Below are 24,851 nucleotides of genomic sequence, written 5' to 3'. Positions count from 1 at the left end.
TGAATTATCAATCTCAACTTTATATATAAAACCTTTCTTTGGAAATTCATTGAATTCATAATCAAAACTCATGTAAATCATTAATGAATCATATAATCATAATTAAAAGTAGCTTTATGGATGGAAATTCATAATTCAACTTGCAATCATCTAATCCATATAGAAACATACTTATAATAATCATTGATAAAATCTAAAAATGAAACTGAAATAGCCCAATCCATTTCATCAAAAGTAGAGTTAATAGACAATTTAAATTTGAAGAATTGAGAAAACCTTGGGAATATTTGCGTGAAAGGAACCCAAAGATCAATTCCCACATATCTTGGTGAAATTAACTCAAAATTGAAGAAGAATCTGATTGCTTTTGAAACTTTAGCTTGAAATTTGTAGAAAAGTTTTGATAGGATTTGTGATCTTGCCTTAAGAAAATTTTTGAAGAATGAATTAGAATAGAGGGAATTTTGAATGGTTGGGTAGTTATAGGCTTGAAATTGTCCATAATATTTTCTAGTTTTTTGAATCAAACTTTGGGGAAAAGAAAAGATTGTCCTTCATTAAACTTGGATTTGGACCTTTGAGTTATGTTCTACGACTAATCCTCAAGTTTACGACTCATAGACATGAGTCGTCGTGCATGTCCTGATTTTTCTTGGATTTTGTAACCACTAAGGTTTCATCTATGAGTCATATCTATGACTCATCATCAATACAACTTATCTACTTGACTCGTCCTATAGGTCTCAAAATCTGCAAATTGAGGATCTCTGAAGTTTTATTACAACATGGTATGATTAATAGTAGACACTTCTATGAATCATCCTATTGAGTTGTATGGTATTATTTGATGTTGTTCTGAGAGGGGTTCAATTCTCCCTCTACGATCATCCCTACGAGTTGTAGAGATGGTTACGAGTTGTAAAGTGACTCATAACTCAGAGGATAGTCAAGTTTTGAGGAAATTTTCCTTGGGTTTCAACTAACTGACTTTCAGAGTCTTACATTTTGAGAGGTCTGAGAAAGGATAAGGCTTCATTATCAACCAAACGAGATAAACTTCAGCAAGATAGTCAAGGAAAGCCCTAAGACTGTTCAAAGTCCAAAGTGACATGAAGTATTACTTCTCAATATGTCGAAGACATTTTCAAGTCTAAAAATTCTAAGAGAAAGGATATTATAAGACCAAAAGTCGGGAAATTAGAACGAAGGAGAAATTCTTAAAATTTTAGACTGATGTCTAGTTTATGAGTCACTCTACTAATCGTAGAGCATTCTACAACATGTAAAAGTGAGTTGATCCTCATAGAATGCTTAGGACCAACCTCAAAGAAAGGTCGTACGACCTAAGTTGATGACCCATAATGTTATACCCCAAACTTTTATACGTTGGAACGTTTTTTTTAGCTTTTCTAAAGTTACCATGTGATCCATGCTATCAATGAGGTTACCAAATAATCCGAAGGAGGGAAGGATGTAATGCCCCATATTTTGCATAGACTAGTTCTGTGTGAGTAGTGATGGTTGGAAATACGTTTCAAAGGATTTGAAAGGAGTTGGAGGCCAAATAATGAGTCGTGGTAATCGACCTACTTTCTTAAGCTACCATTTTGGATGTTTTACATAATTAAGCTAGTTGGGTACATGTCGAGCTTAAGTAGCAAGGATCACACAGGTTATTAAGGTGAGACTAGATTACAAACCTACGAAAAAGAGTAAGTAGGTGATGCACCTACTTACAATGAATGGGCTGCATTTTATAAAAAGGGAAAGTAGGTGATGCACCTACTAAGTGGACCCCACCAAAAAATGTGGCAGCAGTTGGTTGGAGCATGGATGGGATGGACATATGCCACCCTTGAGGGCTAGACATGTGTAGGGGCTAAAAACATGTCATCCTTAGAGGCTAGACACATGTCACTCTCAAGGGTTGTGCATATAAGCCTAAACTAATGACTAAGAGCTCATTTTTGACTCATTATTCTTCTTTCTAACTTAGAGAAAAATAGAGAGATAGAGAGACTTAGAACTTCAACCATGGATAGCTAAACTTGTAGCCCTAATTAGTGATCCAAAACTAATCTTTACAAGGTAATCCCACCCTTAGAAAGTCTACAACAACATGGGGTGATCCTAAGAGCAGCAAATCGAGTTAATTGAAGCCATCAAGTTTCAACCAAGTTGAGGAACCGAATTATGAAGGTAAGGTATAATCATCTTTTTACACATTCTAGTAAGAGTTTAGATGTATTGTAAATGTGTAAATATAAATTAAATCCAAGGAATTATCAAGGTTGATGTTAAAGTATTGTTGAACTACATAAGGGGGTTGTTGTAGTTGTAATTGATGAATTAATTTTAAGTAGTATTTTGGTTGTTGTTATCATGAATTATGTGACGTGAGTAAAGGAATTAAATGGTTAAAATTGGGGTTGAATTTATTTTGTGAGCTGTTGCTGAACTTGTGGTGATATTAACATGGTTTTCTTGCATGTGAATGAATGATGTTGTGGTCGCGTGTGGGCTGGTATAAGTCACGAATTTGGATGAAAATATGGTATGAGATAGCATATGAAAAGCATATGTGGTTTGCTTGGTATATTCATAAGTGTTCGTAAGACTTTTTGGCAGAATTGGAATTACATAAACTAAATTGGGTTGATTATTTTTTTGCTATTATGGTTATGGATTATGTGTTAAAATTAAAGGGAATTGCATATGTTAATGTTAACTTTCTATTTGGGTCGTGTTGGGGACTATTTTGGTATATTGTTATTCTTGTTGAGCTCAGAAGATTAATAATAGCTAAAGTTATATGTTGTGTTGCGTGTTGGCCGAGCTGTTGTGTTAAAGGGTTATGATCAAATATTATGTGTGGGCTGATTTGGCATAGCATGCGGGCTGTCCGACGTCTTTTCAAGTCTTTTCTCGAATAGCCTTAATATGATGTAGTACATGAACGTGTGGATATTAATGTTTTCTTAGTTTTATGAAGTAGATTTCAATATAAGGAAAACGTTGCCTAATTTTCTAGAAAGGAGTTACTAACATTAGAGTAGGTTTTGAACCTTAACATAACTTAAGCATAGTTCTTGATATTTTAATATAGGTGGAGACACTTCGGGCAACGTATACATGTCGTGTTGCAAATAAGTGTTAAAGGTATGTAAAGGTATCCCTCTTTTCTTTGGGCATGTCTTAGACATAAGTGATATATGATATGAGCTTTGGGGGTAATTCCATTCAAAAGCTCCGGGTATCATTCATGACTCTTATTTACTTCTTGATGGTAAAACTCATAATGTAGTTGAGCTATTGCCCTCGAGCCTTCTATATGTTGAATAGTAAATGGATGTATAAGCTCCTATTCCTAAGGACTCTACAATGGCAAATGTCTCTGATTTCATAAGTTGTTTAGCATTATCTTGAGACATGTCTATGATTCCTGAGGCCCCATTTGATATGGTCCCTAATGACATTCAGAGGGTACCTGAGACGATTACTATTCTAATCTTCAAATGATAGTTCATTATGACTGTTCTATTGAGTCTTAGATGATGATCTAATTATATAGGGTTTTTCATGATATTCTACTCGTGCATATCGTTAATACATCTTTCACTGAGTCCCAGGCCGGGTACATTATCATGCGCAATTTACTACATTATCCACCGAGTCCCTCACTAGAGGGCCAACTACGCTATATGATGACATGATGATGTAATGATATGGTTATGGCACCAAGTCCCATAATGGGCTGGATACGGTATACGTGTACATGACTTTATTCACAAAATCCCTTAATAGAGGGTCAGGTACGGTATATGTATATAATGATACGATTATGACAATGAATCCCATAATGGGCTGGGTACGGTATATGATAATGATACGCACAAGTTGTTTCATAAGGCATGGGTTCAATGAGTTCTTGATTATCATACTTGTATCATGGACTCCATACTACAGTTATGATCTTTTCTATTGTATTTCATGATTTACATACTCGGTACATATCTTGTTCTGACCCCCTTCCTCAGGGGACTGCATTTCATGCCCACAGATACAGGTACTAGCTTCGGTGATCCGCTAGCCTTGGATTCCTAGTCAGTTATTTTGTGGTGCTCCTTTGTGTCGGAGCCTAGACTTATGGTATAAACCCTTTTTGATGTGTACATATATTTTTTCAGGGGTACGATGGGGATGTGTCCTTCCATATGATACTGTTGGTATTCCTAGAAGTCGGTAGATATATGACTTATGTTTTGAGAATTTCCCTTTCGTAGTAGCAGCCTTGTCGGTTTGCATATACGTATATAACTAGATGACCCCACACGTTATGACAGCCTCATCAGCTTGTGTACCGCCTTATCTATTGATAAGTTTGGACTCCTTAGGAGACAGGTTGTGGTAATATATGAATATGTGACTATTTCAAGATAATATTCTATTTCCTTATGTTCTTAATTATGTGCGGTTTAATTATAGTTAATAGGGATGTACGCGAGTGTCCAGTTTGGACACCGGTCGCGGCCTAAGGGGTTGGGTTGTGACAAAAGTGGTATCAGAGCAGTTCATCCTCGGAGTGTCTACAAATTGTGTCTAGTAGATTCTTGTTTATCGGTGTGTTGTGCACCACATCTATAAACAAGAGGCTACAGGACATTTAGGATGTTATCTTTTCTTTTTGTTTTAAATCATGCGATAGAGCTATATTATCAGGACAATTCCTCCTTAACAGATTATTATGTTTACAACGATGAGTCCAAGGAAAGCGACAATTACCTAGAAGGGCAAGTCAGTAGCAAGAGAAACTAGTTAGACCTCGAGAGTTACTTGGGCCCGTGTCCAGTTCGTGCTGGATATTGTGCTCCAGTCGGTGAACTCTACTATGCTGCACCACCAGAGGAGCTTAAAGAAGCAACAACTGTAACTACAGATCGAGGGGCGGCTTCACCACTAGCTCCAAAGGCTCTAGTGTTTGAGCCTCTAGCTCCCCGGCCAGGGGAGGAGGATAGGGCCATGTGAGACGCATTTCAGTTATTGACAAGATAATGGCGGGGAAGGCTTATAGGCAAGGTCTAGGAATAGATTATATGGATAGACATGATAGTTTGAGGGCTTGTAACTTTTCAACTTGTAACCCCATAAAGTTCTATGGGTCGAGGCCTGCAGATGACCCGTAGGAGTTTATCCGACAAGTGATGCGTATGTTAAGGATAATTAGGGCTTCTGAGACTGAGTTTGTTGAGTTAGCATCATAACGGTTACATGATGTTGTTGTTAATTCGTATGAATCCTAAGCATTGTATAGGGGTGAGGGTCCTCCTCAGCGGTATGGGATGAGTTTGTGGAGGCCTTCCTTATTCACTTTCTGCCTCCATAGATGCAATGACCTAAAGTTGATAGATTCTTACATTTGAGGCAGAATGACAGGATTGTTCAAGATTATAGTCTTGAGTTTGACTCGTTGGCGAGACATGCTCCTACTATTGTAGCTGATATAACTAATATAGTGCATCATTATATGATGGGGCTGGATCGTTATTTCATTGACAGTTGTATGGCAATGGCTTCTCAGCCAGATATGGATATTGCTTAGGTACATGCATATGCACAAGGGGTAGAGGACTGGCACAGAGGGCGTCAGCCCGATAGAAATCATGATAGCGGCCAACATAAGAGGGCTAGATCGATTGGTTATTTGGGTGAGTTTTGAGGTGGGTAGCCTCATCAGTATAATAGATATCCTTCTCAGCCAACCCAGAGTGCACTCCCATAGTTCACAAGTAGGAGATTCGATAACACATGATATTCAGGAGTTGGTCAAAGCTCTAGGATTTTGGTTTCACATATGCGTAGGGGTTTACGCCAGTCAAGGCTACCTTTGCCTTGGTGTTCTAGTTGTGGTAGACCTTATTTTTGAGAGTGCCATTTTATTATAGGTGCTTATTTTACTTGCGGCTGTCAAGGCCATGTTATGAGGGATTTTCCATTCGAGGGCAGTCTAGGAGGTGTAGTTTAGCCTACTGGGTCAGTTCTTGGTTCATCTTCTTCTATGGCTATGTGCCCTATAAGGCAGGGTGTTCAAACACCAGCAGGCCATAGTGGAGCTTCCAGTTCTAGCATCCCTTCGAATCGCATATATGCCTTGGCTAGTAGACAAGACCAGGAGGCATCACCAAACGTGGTTACAGGTATATTATCGATTTTCTCTCGGGACTTATATGCATTGATAGATCTAGAATCTACCTTATCATATATATATCCCTTTCTTCCTAGTAGGATCAGAATAAAACTTGAGTTAATATAACCATTTGATATAGCCACACCAGTAGGAGACTCTGTTATAGTAAAGAAAATATATAGAAATTGATCGGTGGATGTATACAGTCGTCATACCTTGGCTGATTTAATAGAGTTAGATATCATGGAGTTTGATGTTATTATGTGTTACACCTCGTACTTTGGTACCTTAAAATGCTTCTTAAGCTTCTTAAGTTTCTAGGAAGTCTCTTAAGTTTCTTAGAAGTCTTCATGTGAGTCAGATAATCTATAACTCTAACAAATAATCCTAAGAAAAGGAGAAGGAGATACTCCATAAGGAAGAAGATTGGAAATAGGATTATAAGAATCTGAAAGAAGTTGGAGGCTAAGTAGTGAGTCATAGGACTTGACTTACTTGTGAAAGCTATTACTTGGGACATTTTACATACTAAGCTACTTGAGTACACATCAAGCTTAAGTAGCAAGGAATACATAGGCTCTTGAAGTGATACGAGATTACGAGCTCATGAAAGAGAAATAAGGAGATGACGCGCCTACTCGAAGCAAGTAGGTGATGCACCTACTTGGAAAAGCAGGTGATACACCTACTTAGGGTAAAGTAAGTGATGCAGCAGCTTTTGTGGACCCCACGCTGCCATGTGGCATCTTTGGATTGGATGCATGATTGAGGTGGCGCCCTAGGATGGGCTGCCATATGTCACCCCTAGGGTGTGTCATGTGTCACACTCTAAGGGAGTGTATAAATACATGTAAAGATGACTATTCTTTCATTTATAATTCATCTTTCAACTTGGAAAAAGAAAAGAAAAACGTAGAGAGGGAGAGAGCTACGGCAGCCATGGCTTTGGCCAATTTGATGTATGCTTGCCAATTTCATTTTGTGAATTAATTACTTAAGGTATCCCACGGGCTACATGACTGGGTTTAATAGCGTAAAATTACTATTTGGGGCAGCAAAGATGGGACATGAACAGTCCGCAAGGTATGGCTTGGTTAACTTCTCCAACATTTTGGTAAGGGTTTAGAAATGATAGGAAGGTGTTAATAATATAAAGTTATGGTTTGGAGCAGAACAAAATTGATATCAAACAGCCACAACATTTCAGCCGCAATTAAGGAATTTCCGAGGCGAGTTTTGGCAAGTTTTGGCCAATTTCGGGTAAGTAGAGACCTTTCCCTTCACATTGGGGTTTATGGTGTTGTTACGAAGTATGTTATATGTTGTGTCAGCGTCTATAAATGTAAAAATATCATAAAGATACTTGACGTTGGATAGACATGATAGTTTGAGGGCTCGTAACTTTTCAACTTATAACCCCCTAAAGTTCTATGGGTCGAGGCCTGCGGATGACCCGCAGGAGTTTATCCGACAAGTGACGCGTACGTTAAGGATAATTAGGGCTTTTGAGACTAAGTTTGTTGAGTTATCATCATAACGGTTACGTGATGTAGCTGTTAATTCGTATGAATCCTAAGCGTTGTATAGGGGTGAGGGTGCTCCTCAGCGGTATGGGATGAGTTTGTGGAGGCCTTCCTTGTTCACTTTCTGCCTCCGTAGATGCGATGAGCTAAAGTTTATAGATTCTTACATTTGAGGCAGAATGACAGGTTGTTCAAGATTATAGTCTTGAGTTTGACTCGTTGGCGAGACATGCTCCTACTATTGTAGCTTATATAGCTAATATAGTGCATCATTATATGATGGGGCTGGATCGTTATTTGATTGACAGTTGTATGGCAATGGCTTCTCAGCCAGGTATGAATATTGCTTAGGTACATGCATATGCACAAGGGGTAGAGGACCGGCACATAGGGCGTCAGCCCGATAGAAATCATGAAAGCGGCCAACATAAGAACGCTAGATCGATTGGTTATTTGGGTGAGTTTCGAGGTGGGCAGCCTCATCAGTATAATAGATATCCTTCTCAGCCAACCCAGAGTGCACTCCCACAGTTCACAAGTAGGAGATTTGATAGCACATGACATTCAGGAGTTTGTCAAAGCTCTAGGATTTTGGTTTCACAGATGCGTAGGGGTTTACGCCAGTCAAGGCCACCTTTGCCTCGGTGTTCCAGTTGTGGTAGACCTTATTTTTTAGAGTGACATTTTGTTACAGGTGCTTATTTTACTTGCAGCTGTCAAGGCTATGTTATGAGGGATTTTCCATTCGAGGGCAGTCCAGGAGGTGTAGTTTAGCCTACTGGGTCAATTTTTGGTTCATCTTCTTCTATGGCTATGCGCCCTATAGTGCAGGGTATTCAGACACCAGCAGGCCATAGTGGAGCACCCAGTTCTAGTTGCCCTTCGAATAGCATATATGCCTTAGCTAGTAGACAAGATCAGGAGGCATCACCAAACGTAGTTACAGGTATATTATCGATTTTCTCTCGGGACTTATATGCATTGATAGATCTAGGATCCACCTTATCATATATATATCCCTTTGTTTCTAGTAGGATCGGAATAAAACTTGAGTTAATAGAACCATTTGATATAGCCACACCGGTAGGAGACTCTGTTATAGTAAAGAAAATATATAGAAATTGATCGGTGGATGTATACAGTCGTCATACCTTGGCTGATTTAATAGAGTTAGATATCATGGAGTTTGATGTTATTATGTGTTACACCCCGTACTTTGGTACCTTAAAATGCTTCTTAAGCTTCTTAAGTTTCTAGGAAGTCTCTCAAGTTTTTTTGAAGTCTTCATGTGAGTCGGATAATCTATAACTCTATCAAATAATCCTAAGGAAAGGAGAAGGAGATACTCCATAAGGAAGAAGATTGGAAATAGGGTTATAAGAATTCAGAAGAAGTTGGAGGCTAAGTAGTGAGTAGTAGGACTCGACTTACTTGTGAAAGCTATTACTTGGGACATTTTACATACTTAAGCTACTTGAGTACACGTCGAGCTTGAGTAGCAAGGAATACATAGGCTATTGAAGTGAGATGAGATTACGAGCTCACAAAAGAGGAATAAGGAAATGACGCGCCTACTCGAAGAAAGTAGGTGATGCACCTACTTAGGGTCAATTAGGTTATGCAGCAACCTTGGTAGACCCCATGCTATCATATGGAGGCTTTAGATTGGATGCATGATTGAGGTGGCGCCCTAGGAGGGGCTACCACATATCACCCCTAGGGGCTGCCACATGTCACACTCTAAGGAAGTGTGTAAATACATGTAAAGATTACTATTCTGTAATTTATACTTCATCTTTCAACTTGGAAAAAGAATTCTTGGCATATCCATATTAATGCCAAGGTTGGCATATATATATAAGAAGATATGCAACATGATAGCAGCCCAAGTGGGCCCCATTTGGAAAAATAACATTTATTTTCCTAACACTCCCCCTTGGATGTTTACGTAAAAAAAATTTTTACAAGAAATAATATACATAGTTATTTTCAATATCCATAGATGTTGTGCCTCGTTAAAACCTTACTAGTAAAACCCAGTGGGAAAAAGCCTAGTGAAGAAAAAAGAGTACACATATCTGGTAATACGCCTTGAATGCTGCCTTATTAAAAACCTTACTAGGAAAACCCAGTGGGACAAAAACCTTGGTTAAGGTAAAAAGAGTGCAGCGCGTATTTTACTCCCCTGATGAAAACTTCATTTGATATTTTGGAGACGACGCATTCCAACTTTATATCTTAATTTCTCAAAAGTTGATGTTGGTAACGCCTTTGTGAATAAATCTGCAAGATTATTACTTGAACGAACTTGTTGTACATCAATATCACCATTCTTCTGTAGATCATATGTGAAGAATAATTTTGGTGAAATATGTTTCGTTCGGTCTCCTTTTATGAAGCCACCTTTCAATTGAGCTATGCACGCGGCATTGTCTTCAAATATAATTGTGGGTACTTTAACATCATTTTCCAAACCACATCTTTCTTTGATGAACTGTATCATCGATCTCAACCACACACATTCTCTACTTGCTTCATGAATTGCTATTATTTCAGCATGATTTGAAGAAGTAGCAATAATGAACTGTTTTGTAGATCGCCATGATATAGCAGTTCCTCCATATGTAAATAGATAGCCTGTCTGAGATCGAGCTTTATGTGGGTCTGATAAAAACCTGCATCTGCATAACCAATAAGGTCTACACAACATTTGTTAGTATATAACAAACGCATATCAATAGTACCCTTCAGGTATCGCAAAATATGTTTGATACCATTCCAATGCCTTCGCGTTGGGGATAAACTATACCTTGCTAGCAAATTAACAGAAAATATTATATCAGGTCTAGTTGCGTTAGCAAGATACATAAGTGCACCAATAGCACTGAGATATGGTACTTCAGAACCAAGAATTTTTTCATCCTCTTCTGGAGGTCGAAATTGATCCTTTTCCACTTCAAGTGATCGAACAACCATTGGAGTACTTAATGGATGTGCTTCGTCCATGTAAAATCTTTTAAAGATTTTCTCAGTGTAGGCAGATTGATGGATAAAAACTCCGTCTGTTAAATATTCAATTTGCAGACCTAGACAAAGTTTTGTCTTTCCAAGGTCTTTCATTTCAAATTCTTTCTTTAGATATTCAATTGCCTTTTGGACCTCTTCAGGGGTTCCAATGAGATTTATGTCATCAACATAAACGGCGAGTATAACAAACGCTGATTCCATTTTCTTAATAAAAATACATGGACAAACAACATCATTAATATAGCCTTCATTTATTAAGTACTCACTGAGGCGATTATACCACATACGTCCTGATTGTTTTAGACCATATAATGATCTTTGCAATTTCACTGAGTACATCTCCCAAGATTTATTACATGCTTCAAGCAATCAAGCAATTTTAATCCTTTTGGGATTTTCATATAAATTTCATTATCAAGTGAACCATAAAGGTAAGCTGTAACTACATCCATTAGGTGTATTTCAAGATTTTATGTACAGCTAAACTGATGAGATATCAAAAACTTATTCCATCCATAACAGGTGAATATGTTTCTTCATAGTTGACTCCGGGTCTTTGAGAGAATCCTTGTGCAACAAGGTGTGCCTTGTATCTTACAATTTCATTTCTCTCATTTAGTTTTCGCACAAAAACCCATTTGTAGCCAACTGGTTTTATACCTTCAGGGGTTTGGACTACAGGTCCAAAAACCTCACGTTTAGCAAGTGAGTCTAATTCTGATTGAATTGTCTTTTGTCATTCTGGCCAATCACATCTATGTCGACATTCTTCGATGGATTTAGGCTCAAGACTTTCACGATCTTGCATGAGGTTAAGGGCAACATTATATCAAAAACATTATCAACCGTAATTTTTGATCGATCTAAATTTATCTCATCACCAGAAGAATTTATTAAAAATTCTTCATTCACTTGAGTCTCGGGTTCACTGATTTCTTCAGGAATATCAGGATTACTCAAATCTTGACCTTCTTCAGGAGGGTCTTTTGTAGTATCATCTTTATTATTTCTCACGCTTCTCTTTCTAGGATTTTTATCATTTGAACCCAATGGTCTACCACGCTTTTGGCGTATTTGAGATTCAGAAGCTATGATACTTGTAGATGGTCCTTTTGGGACATCAATCCGGATAGGTATATTCACTGCAGGGATATGTGACTTAGTTATCCGTTTTAAATCAGTAAATGCATCTGACATTTGATTTGCTATTTTCTGCAAGTGGATGATCTTCTGGACCTCCTGCTCATATGTGCGAGTACGTGGATCAAAATGTGATAGTGATGAAACTTTTCACGCAATTTCTTTTTCTTTTTCGGGTTCCTTTTTCTCTCCCCCTAATAGTGGGAAAATTATTTCATCAAACCGATAATCTGCAAATCAAGTAGTGAATAAGTCTTCAGTCAATGATTCAAGGTATCGAATTATGGATGGTGAGTCAAACCCAACATATATGCCCAACCTTCGTTGAGGGCCCATTTTTATACGTTGTGGTGGTGCTATAGGCACGTATACCGCATAACCAAAAATTCTTAAATGGGCAATATTTGGTTCATGACCAAATACTAATTGCGATGGAGAGTATTTATTATAATGTGTCGGTCTGAGACGTACAAGTGCTGCTGCATGTAAGATAGCATGATCCCAAACAATAATTGGCAATTTTATTTTCATTAGTAGAGGTCTTGCTATCAATTGTAGGCGCTTTATAAATGACTCTGCAAGGCTATTTTGAGTATGAACATGATCAATAGGATGTTCAATTTTTATCCCAATTGATAAGCAATAATCATTAAAAGATTGGGATGTAAATTCTCCAGCATTATCAAGGCGAATGGCCTTAATTGGATAATTTGGAAATTGCGCTCTCAATCTTATTATTTGTGCTAACAACTTCGCAAATGTCAGGTTGCGAGATGATAATAAGCACACAATAGGTCCACATATATCTCCATGTATACGCTCTAAAAAGTCAGGAGATTCGATGCCAACCTTCAGGGTCGATGGTCTGGCAATTAATTTGCCTTGATAACATGCAGCACATGAAAATTCATTATTTGTAAGAATCTTCTGGTTCTTTAACGGATGTCCAGTTGAATTTTAAAGAATTCGTCTCATCATTATTGATCCAGGATGACCTATTCGATCATGCCATAGCACAAATATATTTGGATCAGTAAACTTCTGGTTTACGATCATATGTGCTTCAATTGCACTAATTTTTGCATAATATAGGCCAGATGACAGAGTTGATAATTTTTCTGAAATATATTTCTGGGCTGAGACACTCTTGATTATACCAAGATATTCAATATTCATTTCATTTAGTGTCTCAACATGATATCCATTTCTGCGGATATCTTTAAAACTTAACAAGTTTCTTGGGGATTTAGAAGAAAATAGTGCATCTTCTATAATAATTTTTGTCCCCTTAGACAGAATTATAGTAGCTCTTTCGGAGCCTTCTATCATTTTTGAATTACCAAAAATTATAGTAACATTTGCTTTTCTTCTTAGCAAGTTAGAAAAATATTTCTCGTCTTTAAATATAGCATGAGTTATTCTACTATCAATTACACAAATATCCCCGTGATTGATCATTGATCCAAATAAAATTTGAGGTATTTCCATAGTTTCTTCAATAAGAAATAAAATAAGTATTAACACATGGTACATTACACAAATTTTATTTATTTACATTGACTAGGAAAATACAAACATCATATTTAATACAGATAAGAAGAAAAATATTTACATATTATTAGGCCTATCAATATTCATATTTTCGTCTGAAAAATTAAAAAAATCAGCTACATCCAAATGCATGGGCTCAATATTATCTTCAGAGATAAAATTTATCTCTGGATTATTTTTTGCCCTCTTTAATGATGCCTGATATAGCTGAACCAGACGTTTTGATGACCGGCAAGTCCGCGACCAGTACCCCACACCTCCACATCTATGACATACACTTTTTGAATTATTCTTTGGTAAAACTTCTGGCTTTTTACTCTGCCTTTTATATTGCTGATTATTTCTCGGTGCCAGTCGAGTATCATGATTAAAATTCTTTCTTTGACCACGACTGGGGCGAGCCAACGGGCCGACTATCATGATTTTTCATTAATAGTTCATTGTGGCGTTCAACAATCAGAAGGTGAGAAAGTAATTCAGAATATTTTTTAAATTCTTTGTCGCGATATTGCTGCTGCAAGAGCATATTTGCGGGTGGAAATGTGGAGTATGTTTTTTCCAATTTATCCTGCTCAGTGATTTCTTCTCCGCATAAATTTAACTGAGCAATGTTCTAAACAGAGAAGAATTATATTCAGTTATATTTTTGAAATCCATTAATCTCAGATTTAGTCAATCATGACGAGCTTGTGAAAGCATGACCAACTTCAGGTAGTCATATCTTTCTTTTAAATTTTTCAGCAATTTAAGAGGGTCTTTTAATGTGAGATATTGTAATTTTAGCCCCTCGTCAAGATGGTGGCGGAAAAATATCATGGCTTTAGTACAGTCTTGATTGGATGTGGTATTGTCATCTTTAATGGTGTCTGCCAGACCCATTGATTCTAAATAAATTTTGGCATCAAGTGCCCATTATGAAGAACCTTTTCCAGAGATATTTAGGGCAACAAATTCAAGTTTGGAAATATTTTTCCTTTTATGAAAATATAATTAAATAAAACTCTTACCGCTTTTTGTTACCTTGAATAAATAGTAGAGCTTCGTGCTGATAAAATGTTGTAAAAATATAAACTAAATTTAGTAAAATGATTGAAAGAGAGATATTGAGGGAAACAGAACACAAGAGAAAAAGAGAGGAATTGCGTATATGTATTTTTGTTTTTGGCATATCCATCTTAATGCCAAGATTGACATATATATATATAAGAAGATATGCAACATGATAGCAGCCCAAGTGGGCAAGTTGCCCACTTCAAGTGGGCCCACTTGGGAAAATAACATTCATTTTCCTAACAAAAACAACATTTTACAGTGTGGCCTGATAATTTTCCAAATTTTTTCAATAAAATATTCTATTCACTCCGACATATTTAACTTTTCCTCCAATTTCAAATTGGCCAAAAAAACCAAAAAAGTAAGTCTAAAAGACTCGCTGAAAATATATTTACCTTTTTTCACTCTCAAAAGGCTCTCCCAAGTGACCTCTCAGAAAACTCTTGTAGTGACCTCTTAGAAACTCTCAAAAATTAGTGACCTAATTCTTTAAGAAATCAACAATTACAAATCTTAAGATGAATGATTTGCTTTACAAAAGAAGAGGATGAACGATTCGCTTCACAAAAGCTTCATCCCATCGGAAGGATTTTTGTTGGAATAGAGTTTATAAGGTAGAAATTTCTATCATTTAAGATCTGGGTTTAACGAATATGAAGAAAACAAACGAGTTTTTAGTGAGTAACTGGAAAAATACTCAACCAGCTAACATCTAGGTTTATTGCACGGGTCTTGATTTTCTTGTGCTGTTACGATTTGTGTTGATTTTTTCTTATTTACTAATGGCTTGTGAGTTGTTGTACATTGGAAGGATTTTATGCTATGTATGCACTAAAATGGTTTTTTTTTTCTGATGCAAAATCATAATTTTTTTATGCTTGTTTCTTGATTCAGTTGATGTTTGCTGAAGAACCCTAGAATTTCAAAAAAGTTTGATTTCTATCAAAAAATTGTTTTTGGGATTCTAGCTTGTAGTATTATACACCCATCAGATGATTATTTGTCATGGGCATTACCCATTAGTTAAGCATGAGAATATCTATTTTTCCTTACACCGATAAGCTGATTCGGACTGAAATCATCCATTAATGTAGGTTTTATGTCATGCTTATTAGTAATACGTTGTTGCTGCTTCACCTTTACTAATTTTTGAAACCCAAGCTTCTTAGATTGAAAAAAAGAGATTCTAGCTTGTAGTAGTATTACACCCATCTGATGATTCTTTATGGTTGACATTTGTTGATTAATTTTATCCAAGTTATGTCATTTATTTAGTAAAGTTAATATTTCAGTTTTTCCATTAGCACTCTATAATTAGCATTTTCAGTGTTGTAGATATTTCTCTGTTCTTGATTGTTCTTGTTGTTGTAATTGTTTCTGTAATTTGTTCGGTTGGTGTTGTAGCCTTTGGTCAACTCCTATTTCTGCTCGGTATTGCTGTTGTAGGAAGTGGTTAGCAGCATTACAGTACTCCTTATTTTCATTGTCGTTATCATTGTTGCTGTTGTTAATGTTGATGTTCTAGTACTATTGGTTGTTGCTGTAGAATTGTTGCTGCTAATTGTTGTGGTTTTTAGTACTAAACTTGTTGACGTCGTGGTATTACTGTTAACAGAAATCGTTGTTGCTGGTTGTTGTTAATGTTATTGTTGTTGCTACAGTAATTGGTGGGTCCACTGTAGAATTGATTGTTATTCGAGGTGATGGCGGAGGTGTCAATAATGTGCTTGGTTCCAAACTCATTGTTGTTAATTTGGTTTGGCCTACTACTTTGTAACATTAAAAGTCATCGTGTTGGCCTACTAATTAGTAATTTTAAAATTTATCTAGTTAGCCTACTTTGTACGCAAAATTCTGTACATCTAGGTTATTAGGTAGAAATTTCTGAATAACATAGATTATACTCGTACTTGAGGAAATTTATTGTTTTATGTAATCATATCCATGTTGTTAAAATTGCTTAGTCTAGATTAATTCATTTAGTATTTATAAATTGCTAAGGATATTTACTGTCACATCATTTGTCTGCGCTCCTTTTAAACTAGTAAAGATATGAGTTGGTCAAGTTGTTGAGCTTTACAAAAATTAGTAGTACTTAAAAATCTGATTCTTCTTTCCTGCTTTACATAAAGACCATTGTTTGTCTACATCATTTTAGAACATGAGAATTTAAATAACAATGAATATTATACTTATTCTTGAGTATGTTGTGAATTTTATTTCAATAATAAATTACTAAGCTATTAAATTGTTTTAACTTAGTAATTTTCTTGAATACATGTTGTGTACATTTAAATTACGTGGTATAAATAGTTAGTTAAGTAAAGAAACATAGCATGAACATGAAAATTAAACAGATATTAACAATTTTAAAGTATTCATTTAACCTAAACTGTGTAAACTAGTTTATTTACTGTATGAATGAGTAGCCTAAATATGTGTCTTCCAAGACAAAAATTGAACAGTAAGAAATTTTATGTCACGACCCGATTTCTCAGGTCATGATGGCTTCTACTATGACTCATCGGTAGGCAAGCCGACCCATATCCCAGAACTACGAGTAATGAGATGTCAGGGTAGAAGACCAATAATTCAATCTAAAACACTAATGAAATAATGGGAACATCATGAATAGACGGAAGAAAAGCTAGATATATATAAATAAAAAGATCCCTCCCAGAACCTGCAAGTCGCATGTACAGAGCTACTACAAAAAGAGTACAAGTCTCAAAAGTGGACCACGGAAATAGAGCTATCTCAAAAAGCAAATGACAGGCAAAATATATGTACAGAGGGAGACGGGTAAATCCAGAATGCAATGTGCTCACCCTCGCCTCTGATCATGACTGCAACTGACTCGAATTAATGTCGGTATCTAGTACTCGGACCTACATCATGAAAACAAATGCAGAGTGTAGTATGAGTATCAAAATAATAGGTATCCAGTAGGCATCATAGGCCGACTGAGCAAGATAAGAAAAAGTAAACTAAAATTTGAGTAAATGATCACAACCAAAGATAGGTCAAGAAGTAAATGTAGGTATGTACACGAGTGTACTTAACAAACAAAGGGAAAGCATCTAACTAAATACGCCGGGCTCCCATAAACCCGACGGGTATGCTCGTGCACAAGTATAAGATAACCACCTAAACGGACTCCCATAAGCCGGACAGGTGAAAGGATAGTTGAAGTAAAAAGGAACTGAGTCAAAAGATTCCCATAATATCACCCACTTTCCCAGCCTTAAACCCAACCATCCTAAAGGCTTGAAGTTTAACCCAACGCTGAGGGTAAATGAAGACTTGAACCAAAGATTCCTCAGGGAATCAAGAATAGACCCACGTGTAAGCTAGACCACAGACTTCAACCGGGTAACAGTAGCTAATGAGTCGGCATGAATAAGCTCGACCACGGACTTTAACCAAGTAACTGTAGCTAAGGGGTCAAACATGGGTAAGCTAGACCACGGACTTCAACAATGTAACTGTAGCTAAGGAGCCTAAACACAAGTAAGCTAGTATCTATAGCTAAGGAGTCGAACACAAGTAAGCTAGACCACAGGCTTGAATCGGGTAATTATAGCTAAGGGATCGAACCGAATTAGAATCAGCAAGTGGCCTATGTGGCTTTCGAACGGAGGCCAGCAAGTTTGGCCTTCGTGAACGCGGCCAGAGGCCCACGAACACTGAGGTAAAAGACTCACACCTCCGCGAATGCTGCCAAGGCCCCGCGAATGCGGAGAACAAAGACCTGGGCCTCCGTAAATGCAGAAAAGGGCCCGCGATTGCGGAGAGGAATTTCTCCTGCACCAAATATCAGCTAAAAAGTTGATTTTCTTCAATTTCAAATACACTAATGGGTTGCTCGAAATTTGTTTGAAATCCTGTGCATGCAAACGAGATATGCTACCTCATCAAATTCGACATTTTGGACTCAATGACGTTGTCAAAATTCCCATACAAGGTCGTTTCGACTGAAAGTGGGTCCCACACCCAAGGACAATTATGAGCCAAATTTCACAAAGGGCCTCGGAAAGCAAAAGAAGGGTTGTTCTAGACCAAACATGACATTTTGGAGCTAATGCGATGTCAAAATTTTCATCCGAGCGCATTTTTCAAGAATATTGACCAAAATCAACTATATGCCAAATTTCAAAGGCAAAAGCACAAATGGTCCCAAACTCGTATTGATTGCCTCGGTACTCATGACAATCATACTACTAGCCTAATTTGGCCATTCCCAAGCTAATGGAAATGTCAGAATTTTGTTTTGAGGTCATTTTCTTGAAGTTATGACCGAAGTCAACTTTTCAAGTTATAAAAGCTCCAAAATAGGGAAACGGGCCTCAAACCCAAAAGAATGACATGTGACCGAACCGCTGAACAATGGAATGAATGCTTCAATTCAAAAATGACTTGGAGGGTCATTACATTTCAAGAGCAATCTGATTTCATTCTTATAAGTACTTAAGTGTAGGAAAAGACATATATAATACATACTTTAATTTGTAGGATCGATTAGAAATATGGAGAATATGTACTTAGCTTTGTTATATGCAGGAGAAGGGAAATTGGATTCACAATCTTCTTCTATTTTGTTATTTGAGGATTTAAACATGAGTTTTGCTTAGCATAAGGGCCATGACTAGGTATCAATGCTTTATCATCTGCCAACACATGATTCTGATAAGTTACTCGTGATATTTAGAATTTAATTGTGGTGTAATTAATGCTTTGTATATTGGTAGATCTAACATTAATAGTGGGTTTTTAGAAATGCAAATGTTCCATCCAAGGACTGGATGGATTTACCTTAGTATAGCAAAGAGTATGTTGATGGTGTTAAATCTTTCTTAGATTTTGCTTACTCTTCTGGAGATCTTCAAGGTGAAGAAATTCAGTGCCCATTTGATCAGTGTTGCAATATTTGTTGGACTCGAAGAGTTGTAGTGTATGATCATCAAATAGTCCACATATTTGTTGAAAATTATAAAAGATGGATCAATCACAGAGAATGGGAAATCCAATTGAATGTTGATGATCATATGGATGATTCGTATGATGACATTGATGGATTGTTGAATGATCAATTTAGAGATGTCGCACAAGCTGAAGGAGTTTATGAATGTCCAAATGAAGATGCCATGAAATTCTATAACTTAGTTGAAGAGGCAAGCCAAGAACTATATCCCGGTTGTAAGGGATTCTCTAGATTATAATTCACGATCCGTTTATATTTCTTGAAGTGTCTACATGGATGGAGCAATGAATCATTCACTTCTCTTTTAGAGTTATTAAAAGAGCTGATACCCGAGTTGAACATTCCTCCATCTTACAATAAAGCCAAGTCTATAGTTTAGAATCTCGGCCTTGATTATGACAAAATTGATGCATGTCCCAATGATTGCATGTCGTTTAGGACCATTATAAAGATGATGAATTCTGTCATGTTTGTGGAGCTTCTCAATATATTAAACCTCCTGAAGTAGATAGTGAGGTTATTGAGCCTTCTAAAAGACTCATCGTGTTCCAGCAAAAAATTTGAGATACTCAAAAGTCTATTTATGTGCTCAAAGACAACAGATTCATTAAGGTGGCATGATGAGGAGTGTTGTAAAGAAGGAGAGTTAAGGCATCCCGCTGATGGCCAAGCATGGAAAGACTTTGATAGCTTGTATCCAGATTTTGCACTGGATTCTCGTAATTTGAGACTTGGCTTGTCATGTAATGGATTCAATCCATTTCGAATCATGAGTATATCTCATAGCACATGGCTAGTAATTTTGATGGTGTATAATATGCCACCTTGGATGTGCATGAAACCAAAATACTCTATGCTTTCTTTTCTTATTTCTGGGTCTCGATCAACTGGAAATGACATTGATGTTTATTTGGAGCCATTGATAGATGTGTTATAATTATTGTTGAATTCCGGGATCAAAATATATGATGCTTCAAGAAATCAAATCTTCCAAATACGAGCTGTTCTTATGTGGACAATCAGTGACTTCCTTGTTATCCAGTTGGAGTACAGAAGGAAAGTTGGATTGCCCTTGTTGTAATTATGGCATTAATTATTGTTTTCTTAATCATAGTAGAAAAATGTGTCATATGGATCATCGTATTTTTCTACTGATGAATCATCCGTGGAGATCTAACAAAAGATCTTTCAATGGAAAAACTGAATTGAGGCCTTCACCCATCCTTACTAAAGGGAACTGATGTGCTTAATAGCTTACAAAGCATTACCAATTCATTTGGGAAGAAGAGAAAGAGATCAAGTGATGGTTCGTGGAAAAAAAGGATCAATCTTTTTTGAATTACCTTGTTGGGAGCACAACTTGTTACGCCACAGCCTTGATGTAATGCACATAGAGAAGAACATAGTTGACAACATAATTGGAGCTCTTTTGGATATTTCTAGTAAAACAAAGGATCATGCAAGAGCTCGCTATGATATGAAAGAGATGGAAATTAAAAAGAACCTTCATCCAAAAGATACAACGGATGGCAAGAGATCGAAGATGGCAAAAGCGTGCTTCTCAATGACTAATGGAGAGAATTCAATTTTGTGGATTTTTAAAGAAAGAAAAGCTACCTGATGGTAGTGCCTCCAACATATCTAGGTGTGTGCAACTAGAAGAAAGAAACTTATCTGGTTATAAGACCCATGATGCTCATTTCATGTTACATTACTTGCTGCCAATTCCAATTAAAAGCCTCTTTCCTGATCATGTTGTTATTGCTTTGATTCGTTTGAGTTCCTTCTTTTGCCGTTTATGTCAAAAAGTTATCACACTGGAGGAAATAGATTGCTTAGAAGTAGAGATCATAGAAACAATGTGTCAGTTGGAGCCAATTTTTCCTCCTACATTTATGATATAATGATTCATTTACCTATTCATTTGGCGAGTGAGGTGAGATTAGGAGGACCAGTTCAAAATCGATTGATGTATTCCTCTGAAAGAGAGATGTGTACATTAAAATCGTATGTCCGCAACAGACATCATGAGTAAGGATGTATAGCGGAGGCGCATGTGGTTGGAGAGAAATTTAACTTTGTGCTCTAGGTATATGCATGGATGTACGTACCAGATTTAATAAAAGACCATAAAATAATGATGAATGTGGCTCGGGTGATGCACAAACTTTCAGTTTGTTCCGTAACAAAGGTTTTCCTTTAGGAGCAAAAAAAATGTTGAGATTATTTTAGATAACAAGTCACTAAAGCAGGCACAAGCATACTTATTAGGAAATTGTGATGAAGTTCAAGAGTATATTATGTACTGTAATCAGTTATTGTACTTTTGTAGATAATTTTTTAGCTTATTTTATTTATTGTTTTAAGAAATAAAAATACTTGTTGTGTAGAGAGCATGAACATGAGGTTAATAATCAGTCGTGAAGATGCAAATGGAGCAAGGCGAAGAATCATAGTCAAAACTTCTCTCAATGGTTTGAAATTCTTGCTTTGCAAGAGGATGTGCCTTAACTGATAAAAGAATTGTCTAGAGAACCAAATTCAGTTGCTAAAACATATTCAGGGTATCTCACTAATGGATATAGATTTCAAACTAGGCAGTGTGATGCAATGCTTAAAACACAAAATAGTGGTGTAACAATAGTTTCCTCAACTACAAGTTTTGCAAGCTCAAAGGATAAAAGTCCAGTTGATGCAGATTTGGCTTATTATGGTAGAATAGTTGATATAGTTGAGTTAGACTATTATGGCCATTTTAAGGTTGTTTTATGCAAGTACGACTGGTATGAGGTTGAAAAAGATATTTATGGTCTTACTCATGTCTACTTCAACAAGAAATGCTCTCCAGAAGAACCTTTTGTTCTTGCATCTCAAGTATACCAATGCTTCTATGTGCAAGATCCATATGATCAAGATTATGAAGACTGTTCTGAGAGACTTGTTTAATTTCAGTGATCAGGTTGAATCTAAATGCCTCACAAATTTATGGAAGTGAGCCTTCTGAACATTGGCGGGCCCATCTATGCCAGATGATAATGGTGAAGTTGTCATAGTAAGGAATGATGTACCAGAAACAATTATTGATGTGGCTGCCAAAGAAGTTCTGGCTCATGAACTTGAAGTTGAGTCTGAAAACGAGTTCGAAGACAAGTCTGAAGAAGAGTTTGAAGATGAGTCCGAAGAAGACTGTGAAGACGACGTTGATTTTGAGGATGAACCATGAGTTTGTTATTTTGTTGATGACCCATAGTGTTAGCTTAATCTTTTTCTTATTTGGCTGTTTGCTGTACAAAAACTCTTTGGATATCTAATGTGCAGAAACCCAAATGAAATTTTGGCAATCTTTATGTATTTTGTTGGCTTTTTTTCTGTGCCTGATTATTGTTTTGATAATTTTTAAGTATTCTGTTACTTTAGGTAATGTTATGTAGATGTTTTTTTTTAGAGTTTTTCAATAGAGAAGGAATGTATATATTAGTTGAATAAAACTGTATTCTGATATTTAAAGTGCACTGATATTGTTACTTAAATACCTATTTTTTTCCTTTTATTATCAGGTTGTAGTCATCCTAAAAAGATTGCAGACTAACAAAAATTGAGGCACCAGAGTGATGCTAAACAGGTATCCCTTCACTTTATTGGTAAAATGTTGACAGATAAATTTATACCCATCTTCTATTGATTTTTTGGTATATTTTTTGTATAATATTCTTGTTGCTTTTTTAATTTCTGTCCAGCAATATTTATCTTGCATGAAAACTCAATAGAATAATTAAGTGCACGTGTATCAGTACTTCTGGCTACTATCAAGATTCTTATTCATTTTCTTAATCAATGTTTCGAAGGCAGTTCCTTCTTCACCCGTGTAGTGCAATCTTTTGAAACTTAGGTGTGGCTTTGATGTGGATCCTCATGTGTTTTGTTTGTTATTCTAACTAAGTTATTCAGTGTGGTGTATATAGTGTGTATGATCTCTATATTAGAACTAAAAGATCACAAAATATTGCTCCAATATGCTTACTTGAGCTATGTTGATTCTATTTGCAGTTAATGATTGTCACTGCGTTTTCCCCTTCAAATAATAGTCTCTGGCTTTGTAGTTGAAGTCGCTCAAGGAAAAGAAAACAGAGAGAATAGAAAAGGAAAGAAGAATGAGTCAGGCAACAACTTTAATGAAAAAACTCTCGAATCCAAATAAAGCCCAAAGTCCTATGAAGAATATGAATTCTGATATCCAGTACTGCTCAAGTGTTGAATTAGCCAAAAAATATAAGATTACGAGAGAAGAGCTTGCAAAAGAATACAATGATAAAACTAGAAAAGAGCAGGCAACAATGGCCCATAAAAGAAAGAATCCTGAGGGGTCCATTCCACAACAAGGAAAGAGTAAATTTCATGGACACAAGTCAATGATCCAATCGAACTCAAGGGAACAGATTAATACTTCACAAATGATAACAGAAAAGGACCAAACACACATATGTTAGTTATTTCAGTCTCAATTTGGAGAGTCCATTCAAAAGAAAGGAATGGAATTGCCTATGCACAACTTCATGTTGCAATCATCATCAAAGGTGGATGTTAATACTTCACATATCATTGGAAAGTACAAGGTGATGAAGAGAAACCACATGCTATTCAAGAGCTACAAAACTTCAAACAGGTGAAGAGGAAGTCAGTCATACAAGCGACTAGTCTTTATCAGTTTCTAGAAAAACAACGAATATACGTAGGTGGTGAAAAGCAACATGATGTTCACACAACAGATGATCTGCTGCCTTCTTTTGTTGATGAACATAATATAGGATTGGATGATCTTGCAGAACATGAAGAAATTGGTCAGGATGGGTGTGCTAGATATGAGGATATGACCATCGATTGTAGTACAAATGGTATCTATTAAACATTTTAAATTTATTGTTCCTTGTATATTGTTTTTTCTTATTTCATGTCTATTACATCGATCTAGAGATATCAGAGAAGAAAAAAGATCGAGGGCAAACAACATGCAAGAAAATTCACACAATAAATTTAGATGAAAGAGACGATGTGATATTTTACAAAGGACAAGCGGTGGGACCAACTGACAAGATGGTTTCTGATTTAAGCAACTTCATAGGAACAATTGCAAAATTGCAAGGAATCCTAGATTTATCACCTTGATGTACACTAGTTTGCATGCTGTGCCAAAAGAAAATAAAAAATGCATGTGGGAATATGTCAATGTAATATCTCGGGTGTGAGAAAGATAGAGTACGACATAATAAGATGAATAATTAGCTTTGGTGAATTCATTGGTAGGTTAAGGGAGATTTTCATTAAGGGCAAAGTAGTCTTTTCCCTATTTTATAAGGGGAATGAATCTAAACAGTTTTTGGGTTAGGTTCCTAAT

The 24,851-nt window shown here is 36.4% G+C and overlaps 1 long non-coding RNA gene across 1 annotated transcript; it reads left to right on the top strand.

Moving 5' to 3' along the window:
- Positions 1-14,800: 14,800 nt before the first annotated feature.
- Positions 14,801-24,530, top strand: LOC129880527 (uncharacterized). The gene is made up of 3 exons (XR_008765418.1): positions 14,801-15,092; positions 23,017-23,081; positions 23,507-24,530. It is a non-coding gene; the product is annotated as an uncharacterized LOC129880527 (long non-coding RNA).
- Positions 24,531-24,851: the final 321 nt, after the last annotated feature.

The sequence above is a fragment of the Solanum dulcamara genome, chromosome 2 (genome assembly GCF_947179165.1).
Source record: "Solanum dulcamara chromosome 2, daSolDulc1.2, whole genome shotgun sequence".
Taxonomy (NCBI): Eukaryota; Viridiplantae; Streptophyta; class Magnoliopsida; order Solanales; family Solanaceae; genus Solanum; species Solanum dulcamara.
Note: the sequence above shows the minus strand (reverse complement) of the source record. Positions and strands in the feature narration are given on the sequence as shown.